We start from the raw sequence: 12,912 nt of genomic DNA on the forward strand, positions 1-12,912 counted from the left end.
CTTTTTGTTTGAAATGGGAAGGAAAATGGGTAAGATGGGCTAAAGGTAAGTGTTTACTTATTGACCAGCCTGTTGCTTTTTCCTGTCAAATGGCTCTGTTTCGAAGTAGCGTGGGAGAGAAGGAGAACGGGTAGACACTGGGAATGCCGGCGTGTTGGAGGGGGGGGGTCAGTGGGCATCAAAGGAAAGCAGGGACGAGGAGTAGTCACTTGTTCTGTGATGTCCCTGTCCCTGCTCAAGCCCAAACTCAGTAGCAGAAGCCAGTCAGCCTGTGGGCATGTGAGATTACATCTCTGTTTATTATTAAATCATGTGCTGGCCCAGCAGCAAACTTTGGGAGTCTTTACGGAGAACCTCAGTTAATAAGACACCTGCACTATGTCCGAAAGTTGTGCTGCCTTGAAGTGGTACCGCTGCTCAGCTGTGAGTACAGTAACGCTGAGAGACAATGCCTTACCTACAGGCAGGATGAGAAGAAGCTCTTCTGTTTGGAAAAAAGGCTGAATATGGGTCTCTGCGTCCATGTTAGGCACTGGACAACTGAGAAGGCAGCTGAGGAGGAAGCACAGGCGGTGATCCATTGAGAACTGGTGACTCCTGTTTTTTGCCCAGCCCTGTGTTTAGTTTTTGGGAGAAGTAGGGAAGACAGGGCAGGAGGGGGACGCAATGGGGTGGGCCAATGTTGGGGTCAAGGGCGAGCAGCTGGAAGCAGTGCAGACAGATTTCTCCTCAAGACCGAGGTGATCACCATGAGCATGGAGGAGTTAATGTTTCCTTCGTGGCAACTCCACTTTTTAGCAGCGTCTTCAGATGCAGAGATGAGACCTTGTGAATAAACTCAATAGCAAGCCTCCTTTAATAATCATTAAACTTGCAAGATTTTCCTCTGTGCATGTGTGTGTGTATGCTTGTGTGTGTGTTTTCAGAACTTGCAGCCTCTGGAAATTATCAGTAAGTGTAATTAAGCATCACAGTACTGTCACTAGAACCCACAGACTCCCTGGTACCATTTTTTCATTACCCTTCTTCCCCACAGTCTTTGGTTCATTTAGATCACACTGACAGGGCAGCAGAGGAGAAAATATCTGCGTCTCTTGACTATGTCTGGAATTAGTATGGCATCCCACGCACGGCACCTCTGGAGGAGCTTTGTGTCAAGTGCTTGACTTGAATATCATGCAGCGTAACACTGTGGGTACTATTAGGAAGACAAAGACTATGCCGTGGCATTGAACCTTCTCAGAAAATGCCAGCAGTGAGGGTTAGCATCATAAGCGCTCCAGATTTATACCAATCGGAATTAGTCCATTGCTGAGAAAGGTGATTACAAGAGTAAGGTTGACTCACTTGCTTCTGTAGAAAGTTTTGGCTTGTGTTGTGAACAAGTCTGACTGTGACTAACCTCCTTTAGAGAGCAAGAACCAAAATCAGAGACTGCCTCTTTTTTAGAAATGTGAAGTGGATTGTTTGCATGTTTTTTGCTTTCTTATAGGTCATTTTAAACTCCAGCTACTAACCTTTAGTGATGAATAGCACCTCATAACAGTTACAGAACAAAAGCCAGGACATCACTCAGGTATTACAGAGCAGGTTGACAACCTTAAATACTTCAGAAAGGAGCATTGCCAGATAATCTTCCTGCTGGCACATGTAAAGGGGCATTTTCTGATTCAAGGAGAGCTGTTCACTGCAGATCTGATCCCTTCCCTGGGAACTCCAGCTGCAAAAGGCAGCATCTTGCTTTCTTGGGGCAGAGCCAACCCTGTTAGTGATGGATGAGGAATAAGGTGCCCCTGTGGGTATCTTACACTTTAATAGTCCGCTCCAGCGTCCATTATAACAGATGTTTCAAAGAGTGATGCTAATTTTATTCGGAGAAGGGACGGAGAAAGGAAAACCCAGTGTGACCTGCACCTCTCACTCCAATTCTGGTTAGTGGGACACTTCTCTACGCTGTAAATATGAGAGACCTCATAGTCTCTCTACATAGCACCAGGAGAAGCAGGTGATGTTGTTTCTAGGATGTTGTATTTGGCACAAAACAGGGATGTAAAATAGAGCTGATTGTCAGAAAACATGAGCACAGGCATAGATATAAAGCTCAATGTGATTCATTGCGGTAATTTGGGGGGGTTATGAAATGTAGTATGGCTGTATACTGCACTCCGAATACTGTGCTGAGGGGCAGCAGCCATCTGTTGCTCTGAGGGGAGATTTTTATCCCTTCAAACTCCCATCTTTTTACTGTGGCATTTCCTGAGCACTGTTTGTGTTGCCTTCCTCCTTTATTGTCCCCACTTTTCACGCTCTTCTGGGACACGTTTTGTGTGGAACTAGTTACGACCGCTGTAATCGCTAAAGTCTTTGAGTTTTGCAATAGACTCTCGTATCATTAAAGGCATCCTTTCACTGGCCTCCTGCCATGCTTTGCAAGGAAGCACAGAGGTGAGAAAGGTTAGTACTTCAGTATGGATAATAGCTAAATGTGCCTGAAAGGAACTGAAGGTTTTGTGCCTCTGCACAATGGTTATGTCCTTTCTGCACTGGAGTGGCAGTGCTCTTGCATTCTGATACCCTAGGAGCCTGCAGCAGGCAAGCTTCTCTACTTTATTTATAAATCCTTTTTGAATCCAAGATAGCTGAAATCACAGGATTTGCTTCCTGGAGTTTAAATAATTTCCGGTTGCCCTACAATCATATTTCTCAGTGTCTTCATTTGCTTGTAGCTTTATCCTTACGGCACAATCTAGTTCTTTATCTGTTTGAAGAATGAGATATTACTCCTGACACTACCTAACTTTATTCAGGGGTTCTAATTATGCTGGTTCCTTCAGTCAAGTCAGGTAAAAACCTGAGACCTTGCCAGAATGCGTACAGGCAGATTGTCTTTTTTGTAATGTGCATTTCCCGAGGCATCCTTGGATTCCTTGAGTCAGGATAAATAGTGCTTTTTATCAACTGAATCTCCAGTCTGTATTATGGTTCAGAAAAAGGACTAAAAATATTCTATTTGTTTTACTGTTTACAGAACTGATATTGGACTCTGTTTCTATTTGGCTGCATTTTATTGTCACATTTGTGACACACAGTTAGCTGTGCCTTTTATAGAGCTTTGAGTATAGGAATGGTATTGAAGTGTTCATTAAAATGTTTGTTTCTAGGGACACACGCTGCCAGCTCTACTCTACTGTGAATCTCTGCATTTCTGTTTTCCTTGGCAAGCTCTATCCTACTGTCTTAAAGTAAGCAGAGATCATATCTCAGGATGTGGCCAAAGGCCACTAAAAATTATCAGTGATCAGTTCTTGACCTTTCCTTTCAGCTGCTGAGAGCATCTCTGACATCCACAGCCACAAAACCTTGATTTTTTAGTGCCTTCAGCTACCAGCCTTTAACTTTGTACTTCACTTTTGCCTACTGAACTTTTTTTTTTTTCTTCTCTAGGAAGAAGCCATGTGAAGGAACAAGTTTTGAATTAATAAAAGACCTCAGTTAAGCTTACCTCCATTGAGAGCTAAATCCTCTACACCAAAGATAAAAAGGTCAGGTCTTTGTGCAGCACAGGTTGAGTGAAACTGTATCCCCTACCTACATCATATTACAGGAGTTAATACTTTCTTGAAAGTTCATGCTCTCTGTAGGTCTTCTCAGCTTACCATGGTCAACTGACACACTTGAAGACTAATTTCTACCCTTTTGCCAGATTTCTTACATTGCTGAAATTCAAGGGGGAAACAACTCCTACCTGAATTTCAAAGGGCGGAAAATTTCTGTCGTTTTCCATTTTGGATGAGGGAAACCATCTTGAAAAGATGCTTTTCTGGAGGATCTTTATTGCAATGATTCCTGATCTGAGAGGGGGAAGGGGGGAGTCACAGAAGTTGAATGTGATCTCAAGGCTGACATAAGTGGCAACTACAACTATTCCTAGTGGGGTCTATAATTATTTCTCTCAGACAGCTCTTGAAGGAGGTCTATCTGTCTGATTAGCCCAAGGTCTTGTGGTCCCTAAAGGGAAATGCTTTCTTCTTTCCTTTCTGTGCTGGATGTTTCCCCAGAAATGTTAGTCCTTCAGCATTCTGACCATGTTGTCACCTTTCTAACCTCTTTCTCCAGCTTCTTTTCATGTTGGCAGAAAACGGCTGCATCAACATCTGCCTTTGGTGGCTCACTCGTATCTCCTGACAGAGTTCATCGTAAGTATGATGCCTCCTACAGTGTCATCTGTTTCAGCAGAGGTGTTCACTGCACATGCCTTCTGGCACTACTCCTCATGAGGCAGCTCTGCTTCAAAACCTAAGGATATTCAAGGACAACTTGGGGTTTTTTGTATAATGTTTGGGTAAAAGGTTGTAGTCATAGGAGAACGGCCAAACTACAACCCTTAACAACATGTTTGTTTGCTTAGTTGAAATACAAAGTGGAATAAATTCAAGTTTATGGTTTCTCGTCTTATGAAAGATATTATCCAAACTCATACTCATTTACCATTGTGTTACTTACATTGTCACATATGTTACAAGTCTTCTCCAATGTCTGTGGCCTCACAGTGGGTCTATTACTGAAAAAAGGAAACATACACAAATTCCTCCTAGAATCATCTCTGTTTTGCTCTGTAGCTTCTCTAATTCATTTCTCAATTCCACCTTTCTACATGTTAAATCTAATATTTCCCATGAAGATAATGAAATGGCAGGAGTATTTGGGCTTCTTAGACTTTTAGTGTGTTAAAGCAAATTTTTCTTTGGCTGTACCCTTTAGAATTTGGGGAATGGCAATTATTCTTCCAAGTTCAGAAACTGATAGAGCACAGCCTTATTTTATTTTTATCTTTAAGGATATCATCAGAGGCCTCTGTTTAGGAAGGCAAGAAGGAGGACTTGCTGAGCTATATGATTAACCACTAAAAGATTTTTTTCCCATTCTACTAGGATAGCCTCTTTTTCTCTCAGGTACAATGCATATCTTATCAAATAATTTTTGTAAACTCAGTGTCCTGAAAATTTGGAATTGGAAGGCTGATTCAGTGAAGCTCATAGTATATAACTTCCAAAGGTGCCAGAAATCTGTCTGCTGTTATTCATTCTTTCTTCTCCATCAACAACTCTGTCGTCATCAAATCTCAGTGTCTACCATGGTCCAGTTCTGTTTTTCCTCGACTTTTTCTGTGGCAAAAGTGACAGGTCAGCTATCACAGGTAGGAAGCCCACCCTACGTTTCAATGTCAGATATGGTCCGCCAGTCAGCGATTTGAAATAGGTTGTTATGACACTTCGCATGTTGTGAGCACACACCCTCTTCTCCCAACACATGTGCTCTAGTCTGACAGCTGAGGGGGTGATGGGAGGAAATAAAATGTGTCCACTCATTGAGTATATGTCATCTACCTTCATCAAATACTCTAGCAAAGATCTTAACATGGTACCCAGGACTCCAGTGTGGTCTTCCGTCTCAATGGGAAGGGAAAAGCCATAGAACACCTATTTTTAACAAAACATTGAGAATAGTCATAAGCCCAATATGACTGCTTTTCTGTCCAGAGCATGTCTGGAAGATTGTTGCAAGGTCTTGTGTGTGCTCTTGACAAAGCTCGCTTCACCAGCTGCTATCCTGCTACTTTACCAGCCTCCTGTCCTGAAAGTATCTTGGCTAATTGATAATCCAGTGCTATAGTTCTCATAGGGGTGATATTTAACATTGTTTGCCCTTTGGGGGGATTCTTTCTTTATCTTCTATATTTTGATTGTTCTAAACTGATGAAATCAAGATGTTCTGTCTCAGTGAAAAATCACCTTTGCCTTAGACCATTAGTAGCTAGGAAACGTGAGTCTCTGTGTGTCTGGTTACCATACACGTACCCTTTTACTGCCAAAACTGCCTTTGGCAAAGGGCTAAAGAGTTAACTAAAAATAGTCAAGGCCTATAGGGATCTTGAGCTGACGAGGGTAATTTTGTCTGTTTTTCCTTGAAGAGATCACACAAAAATTGAAAACTAACTTTGAATCTAGAAGCTAGGTTTTGCGTGAATATGAACTAGACCAATGAAGTACTAATTAAACCAGCACTCAGGGCAACGACTAAAGCAAAGAGAAGAGTTTGGACATCAGTTCATTGTCAGACGCTTCTTTCTCTTTGGGGTTGCTCCTAAGAGCTCCCAAGGACTTCCCACGTGCGGTAAACTCTGCACAGTTGCCTATGCATCCTGAAGACAAGTCTTTCTTTCCATCGTTTCTGGAGGGCTGGGTCTAGGTTTCCTCCCTGGCAGTAGCCCCCTCCTCTGTGTTTGCTTGGCACCTCTCTCTCTTCTGCCTGTCTCTGTCCCTGGGAAGTTGCTTGCTCTTGACACGCTCTGTTGTTTTCACGATAGGCAAACTCTTGCATTCTGCCCAGGGGGATCAACAAGATTCAAAGCACAGCTGCCAGGACAAGGCTTCCTCCCTTCTGTCCAGCTGCACCCTTGCAGAAGACACAGTATAGGACATAGCAAACGATGAACAAATTAACCAAATGTTACCCATGACAAATCCTGAGGATCCAATCTAGAAGATTTACATAGGTTAAAAAAACCATTAGAGTTACAAATTGCATTATGTGGCAGTCTGAGACTTACCTTTTCTTGAAGCAGTTTCTGTCTGGAGAAATATAATATGCATTCCTACCTGCACTGAATGTTTGTACAGAAAACAGAACAAAACAAAACCCCTGCAAGCAGCAAAATAATACATAATTTTCCTCTGTGTTATTAAAGCAACTGAAAAGCACACCAGTGATAAGATGTATTATCTATTTGTTACTTATTAAGCAGACAATTTGCTTCTTGAGAGATAAAAAGTGCATCCTTTTACAGGGTTTTTCAAGGCTGCAGTCCTCAAGCCATCTGTGTCATTCTGCAGTGCTCCCAGACTAGCCATATTCTGGCAAAAGCAAAAAAAAAAAAAAAGATACATCCCTTACTGGTCATCCAGAGTACTTGGCAACTAAAAGGTTGCCGATAAATTTGAAAGCAGGTGTTTAAGATCTTCCTAGGTGACAACATCCAGCATAAAATAGGTTTCTATTCTGAAGGGAAATGTAGGGTAGATTGTGTAATGCTGTTTTTCTCTCTCTTCTTCAATGTTTGATATTGATTTCAATTCGAAAAGAAGCTGTGAATATTTTGAAAATAGTAAATCCTCATTGAAATAGCTATTGACATAAGGCTTCAGAAAGTGAACAACCAACATTCAGAAGATGCAGACTGCGTAGTGTCAAAGGTTTAGGACAAACTAGATAATGTTTTCTTCCAAACCATTGAAGATTTTTTTTCTTTCTTTTTTGCTAAGTAATAGCCTATTAGAGATGCACTAAAGCACTGAAGCATTGGACAACTAATCATACTGACTGACGAGGCAAAGTGTATGCTTGACAACTACCATTCAGTAAATATAGCTCAAAGTTAAATCATATGTTTTGAAAAACAGTGTTTCCTTTCAGGACTTTTTAATCCATTAAACCCTCTGTCACAAAATATCACTGATGCCGAGAATTTACTAGGTATCAAAAATGATGAAGCATTTATGTGGATGGAGAGAACGTTCATACTCCGATTAGACTGGGCTAAGATTATTATTATTTTTTTATTAGGAATGTGATATTTGATCTTCTAGTTAAATCAGTGAGAATGGCTCAGGACTATAAACTCATGTTCAGAGAATAACCCAGCCACCAAATTTATGGAGCAGAGGAAAACAAATCAAGCTATTCTGCAGCTGTTTACTGTAGCATTTCTTGTGACTCACTGTCAAGCACCCAGCACCAGCCAAGTTTAAGAGGAAGGTGATGCATTACTTCGCAGACATTTCAGTAAGCATGAAGTCCTGAGTGTTGCACCTTGAATTTCATCCCTCTCTATGGGTTCTATTATTAAGATTTGTAATTTTCTTCTCCTCTTCTCTTCCCATCCCCCAATTTTCCTTCATTAATTTCTCTTAGCACTGTGTGTGAAGCTATTTTGAAGTATATACAGGTTTTTCTTACCTCTAATATGTGAAATTGTTGTCACTTCTTTTTATCATTTGCTCAAATATTGTTTTTCTAATTCTAGGTCTACCTGCTGATACTGCTTACTGTTTCAAAATTTCTAGAACATTTACTAATTTTATATCTTCTGCTCTTAATCTAGCTCTCCCTTTTCTCAGAAAATTCATGGGGTTTTTTTTCCTGTCACTGCTCCAGGCAAAGATTTTATTCAATCACTAGTTTTGAAACGATTTAGCAGAGAGGAATCAAACTGAACATCCTTAATTTTTTCCCCCAAATAATGTTATATCATATTCTTTCCTCATTGTTGTTCTCATGCAGCGTCCTTGCATTGACAATGGAAATAGCACTTGTTAGTACACAATGTTCCTGTAAGCTTATTACGGTTAATAAACTGCAGTATTATGGTTAACACATAGAGTGTCTGTATAGCTCCTGTGGGTCATTCAAGCCTCTTTTTTTTACAAACAAAAAGAGGGGAGGACACTTGTCTGTTTTCCTGATAGATACATTTTCTTCTGTTGATATCTCAAAGACCATTTATGGGTTGAGTTTTGTCGGCTGTGCTTGCTCTTGGAAACGGCAGTAAAGGAGTTGCCAGTACAAGTGCCCCAAAATAGTGAGCTGGAATACTGGGATTTAGTGTCAAAAATGGAAAAGAATCCCAATCGACCCAAGTCTCTTGTATTGGCTTTTCAGTTTGTCTTTCCAGGCTCTGTCATTTTGCCTTGGTTTCTGTGTTTAAAGTTCTCTTTAGAGAAGATAAATGAGGCCTTTCTGGTATGGGTGCCACAGTAAAGAGGAAACGAATGCATTTCTCCCCCTACAAGAATAAAGAAGTGCCTAAAGGTATTCTGGCAACAGGTTTATAAACTCAAACTTGACACACAAGTAATTGCAGTATCACAGGATGTTGCAGATGGCCAAAATATGAAGGGATTCCCATTTAGTATTTTTTATATATATATATATATATATATATATATATATAAGACCCTGCCAAAACTGTGCTTGCAGTATCTCCTGCAGTAAGTGGCTTCAAGCAAGTCAGTCCTGCCGCTGCAGAAGATGTGGTATTTAAATGACTTGAGTAAACACTTGCACGTTGTGTTAGAGAAAGATGTGTTGTCTTGCTCTTAATGAGACAACCTGGTGGTGCATTTCCTAAGGAAAGGCTATTTTTTAAAAGCTGCTTAAGATTGGTTGCTAATTTGACTTGCAGTTCATTTGGTGATGTGCTTCATTACAGGCGGATTTCTGTCTCTGCAATACTAAATACCATCTTCCAAAAGCAGGACATTTGCATGCATCTCAAATCTTTATTTACTACTTTCCACTCTTCTCTAGAATAATTTGATTCATTTCTGCAGTGTGTCAGGTTAAACTCACTGGCAGGAATTATCTGAAGATTTTCCGAATGTTGTCTTTCTCCAAGTGGTCTCATGGAAGAGTGCATTTTTCTTCTCAAAAGTCTCAACTCTGTAGCCTCTGAAATTCTCCCTTCCCCCTTTAGACACAGTTTTAAGTATGATTTGATGGATCTCACTGATGAAGAAAATATGTCAATAGCTACCTCCAATAATAAATGAGAGCTTTCTATGAGTCTTTCCAAGTGAACTTCTACTCAAGGTTACATTTAGTGCAAGGTCACCATTGCTTGTGTTTTTCTGAGGACTGGGGGAAGGGAAAAAAAAAAATTTTTTTTTGCTTTAAAATTGTTTTGATGATGACCTGAAGAGTGAAGGGGCAGTCTCAAGGGATCTGTGACAACAGCATCTCAAAGTACTCAAAAGAAAGTCAATATCAGTGCTGAACTTGGAACCAGAAAGGTAAAGCTTGAAGTTGAAATCTTGTATAAGAAGGCAAAGCTAAACTCATCTAAAGTTATCAGGACTGCTCTGAGCCCTAGCAAGTTTCCATGATGTTTGTTAAGATTTGAGGGTAACCACAGAAGACAACAAATGTTGGCATTTTTAATCCAGCTTTATGAGTTTTAGCTTTCTTGCTTGTGTGAAAACTAAAAAAAAAACAAAACCAAAAAACATTATCCTTTGCAAATGCAAAATGTATAGGAGATCCATTTTAAGGGAAGAAAAAAATTCCTACTGCTCACTTTGTTTATATGTGTGTCTTTCTGTCTGTGCATGTAGAGTTCTCAGAAAAATATGAGAAAAGCTTAATGCAATCTAAAGTGTAATTTCTCAGTCTCAGCATTAGGTATAATTCTAATTACATCTCTTCTTCCTTGATATTTCTGGGATGAAAAGGGCAGAGACAGAAAACATAGAGTAGGAAAAAATATTCTACATTACTAAAACATCTTTTGTTTTGGTGTTCTCATCTTCCTTTTTACTTCATATACCATTTCTTTCAGTCCTGCTGTAATGTCTTTCTTCTTGCCATTTTTACTGTGTTTTAATTTGCAATTGCTTTCACTGATGACCTAAAAGCTATTAGGAATTTAAAGTGCTAGATGTTTTGTGTGTATAGCGCACAGATCACCGTGAAGAAAACAAACAAGGCTGACATGATCACACTGGTCCTATCTCAACAGCACTTCAATCTGCCCATTGACATGGAGTGGTTGTTGTCTAGAATTCATTTATGTTTGAAAACACGAGAGCAATTCTTGTTGCTATTGAGTAGAAATAAGTTTTGGAAGTGGAGTTACCAGGACTGATTTTAAAATTGGCTTTGTCAACAGAAAAGATGTGTCTGTACCAACACAGTGTGAATGGTTCAAGGCACCTGCAAGTGAGCTGGTGAATCTACATGTCTGATCACTTCTGGGGAATTTCTCCAGAAACCATTATAGGTAGCGTAGCTAAATGAGAAATTTGGGGTCCATTCTCGTAGCCCTTGATATTCTTCATTAACTCTCAAGAATTAAAGCTGGCTGTTTCCATGAAGAAACCTGGAGGACTGCAGCTGCCCATGGAGGAAGGTCAGTGGTAGGAGAAGGACGGTGGCATATTGTACCGTTGTCACAGGGATCTGCCCTCTCTTTTATAAAGCATTTGAATACATATTAGTAGCAAGTTATAGATAAATTAAGAAAACATCACAAACAGCTGTTAAGTATCTTATGAGTATTATTCTGATGAACTTCAGTTGTATAAATATTGCTTAGCCACTTATCCAAGTGTTGCATTGGATTAACTTGTATAAATATGTTACTCTGAATAAACCGTTATGCTCGTCTGACACACGTATCAATTGCTCCATCCCTCTGTCTTCTTTAATTTCATATGCATGGAAAATCTGTGGGAAATATTATCAAGTTTTTATTTAAAACTAGTTTAAGTTTTAATCTACAGTGGGGCACCTTTTCTTAGCGGTCATACTAACCATTTTTATAGTTTTCCCTAAAGTAATCTCTAACTGGCAATCCACCTTTTCTTTCTCAGTCAGGACATGCCATGGTGATGTTTATTGCTACCTCTTGGACATTTCTTATCAATATACTTTGCGCTGCTTTCTTGACTGAGTATATTTGTTTTCTCTAAAAAAAAATTGTATATTCAGCAAAAAAGGAATTATGTAAATCAGATATTAATTGCAATTTAGCAGCCAGTTCATTACATTTTTTGTTGTGGGAAATGATTTTAATAGAAAATATTTAATCTCAAAGTTTTGAAGGAAAATTTTAATATTTTCATAATTGTCCACAATGAAAAGAACATGATCTTGCAGCAAAAGATTTTAAATGAAGTCTTTTCGATTAACCTATTTTTTTCTCTCCCATTCCCTTTTGGCACTGCTCAAATTCTGCATAAGACTTGTTTCAGTTCAGCTCAAGCCACTCTTCTCTCTGTCTTTCAACAACTAAACTGAAGCATCCTGTATTCCCTCAACTCTGGCTGTTTGCAAATTCCAACTTTTTATGTCAGCTTCACTTCATCAGTCCATACATTGGAAGGCCAACAGGGATCACTAGATCACTTAGCCTGAGCTAAATATAACACCAGCAGTACAATTTCACCTAGTTAAGCTCTGTAGTAAGCCACATAACGTGTAATGGGCTCAAACTTATGTCCCAGAACAGCCGTCAGTCTTGATTTGAGGACTTCAACAACTGGAGAAATATCATCACTTTACTTGATGGCTCTGATAGTTAATCACCACTGCAATTAAAAAATTGCCTCATTACAAGTTTGAATATGTCTAGCTGCAAGCTCCAGCCATTGATTCTTGTTATGCCTTTCTCCACTAGGTGAAAGAGCCCGTTGGCGTCCAACATTTCTCTCAGTTCTGCATAAAATGTGCAGGTTTAGGTCAGTCTATGCCAGAATAATACAGTAGGTCTCAAAAGATGTTAGGCATTGATGTTTGGGTGCTCTCTTTACTATCCAGATTCTGCAAAGTCTGCTTACAACAGACAAGTTGGATGTTGTATTTTGCATCTAGTTAGAAGCATCATCGCTGAGAACATAAGTATTGATATTTTTTTTAACCTTGTTTTGTAAGGAAATGAGGCTTTTAAAATCATACTATGTGTCTGTCCCTTTCATCTTCTCCCCTCACTTTGCAGAGAACTTGGGAACATACTGAATAATTCCAGCCATATGTGATAGTTCAGCAGACATCGCAAAGCTTTTGCGCTCCTTTAGCTTCTTATAGGAGACAGAGGGAGGAGAGAGATCTCTGTTCAGTTTGTTCCTCTCTCCCACCGAAGGAATAGCTGCTGTACCCTATTTAATTTGAGTTGGTGTGAAGAGCAAGGGTGGTTAGGGCATGGTGGGAGGAGGAACTGCAGGAGGCAGGGATCACAAGGGTAAATGCTGGAGTTTCTGAACTGGGGCAGGTTGGAAAGGATTAGAGGGTCATTGGAGGTTTCCTGGGGGAAACCATTTTCCTTTAGTTTCTGACTCGGGTTGTCACAATTAGATATTT

Source organism: Buteo buteo, chromosome 15 (genome assembly GCF_964188355.1).
Source record: "Buteo buteo chromosome 15, bButBut1.hap1.1, whole genome shotgun sequence".
Classification (NCBI taxonomy): domain Eukaryota; kingdom Metazoa; phylum Chordata; class Aves; order Accipitriformes; family Accipitridae; genus Buteo; species Buteo buteo.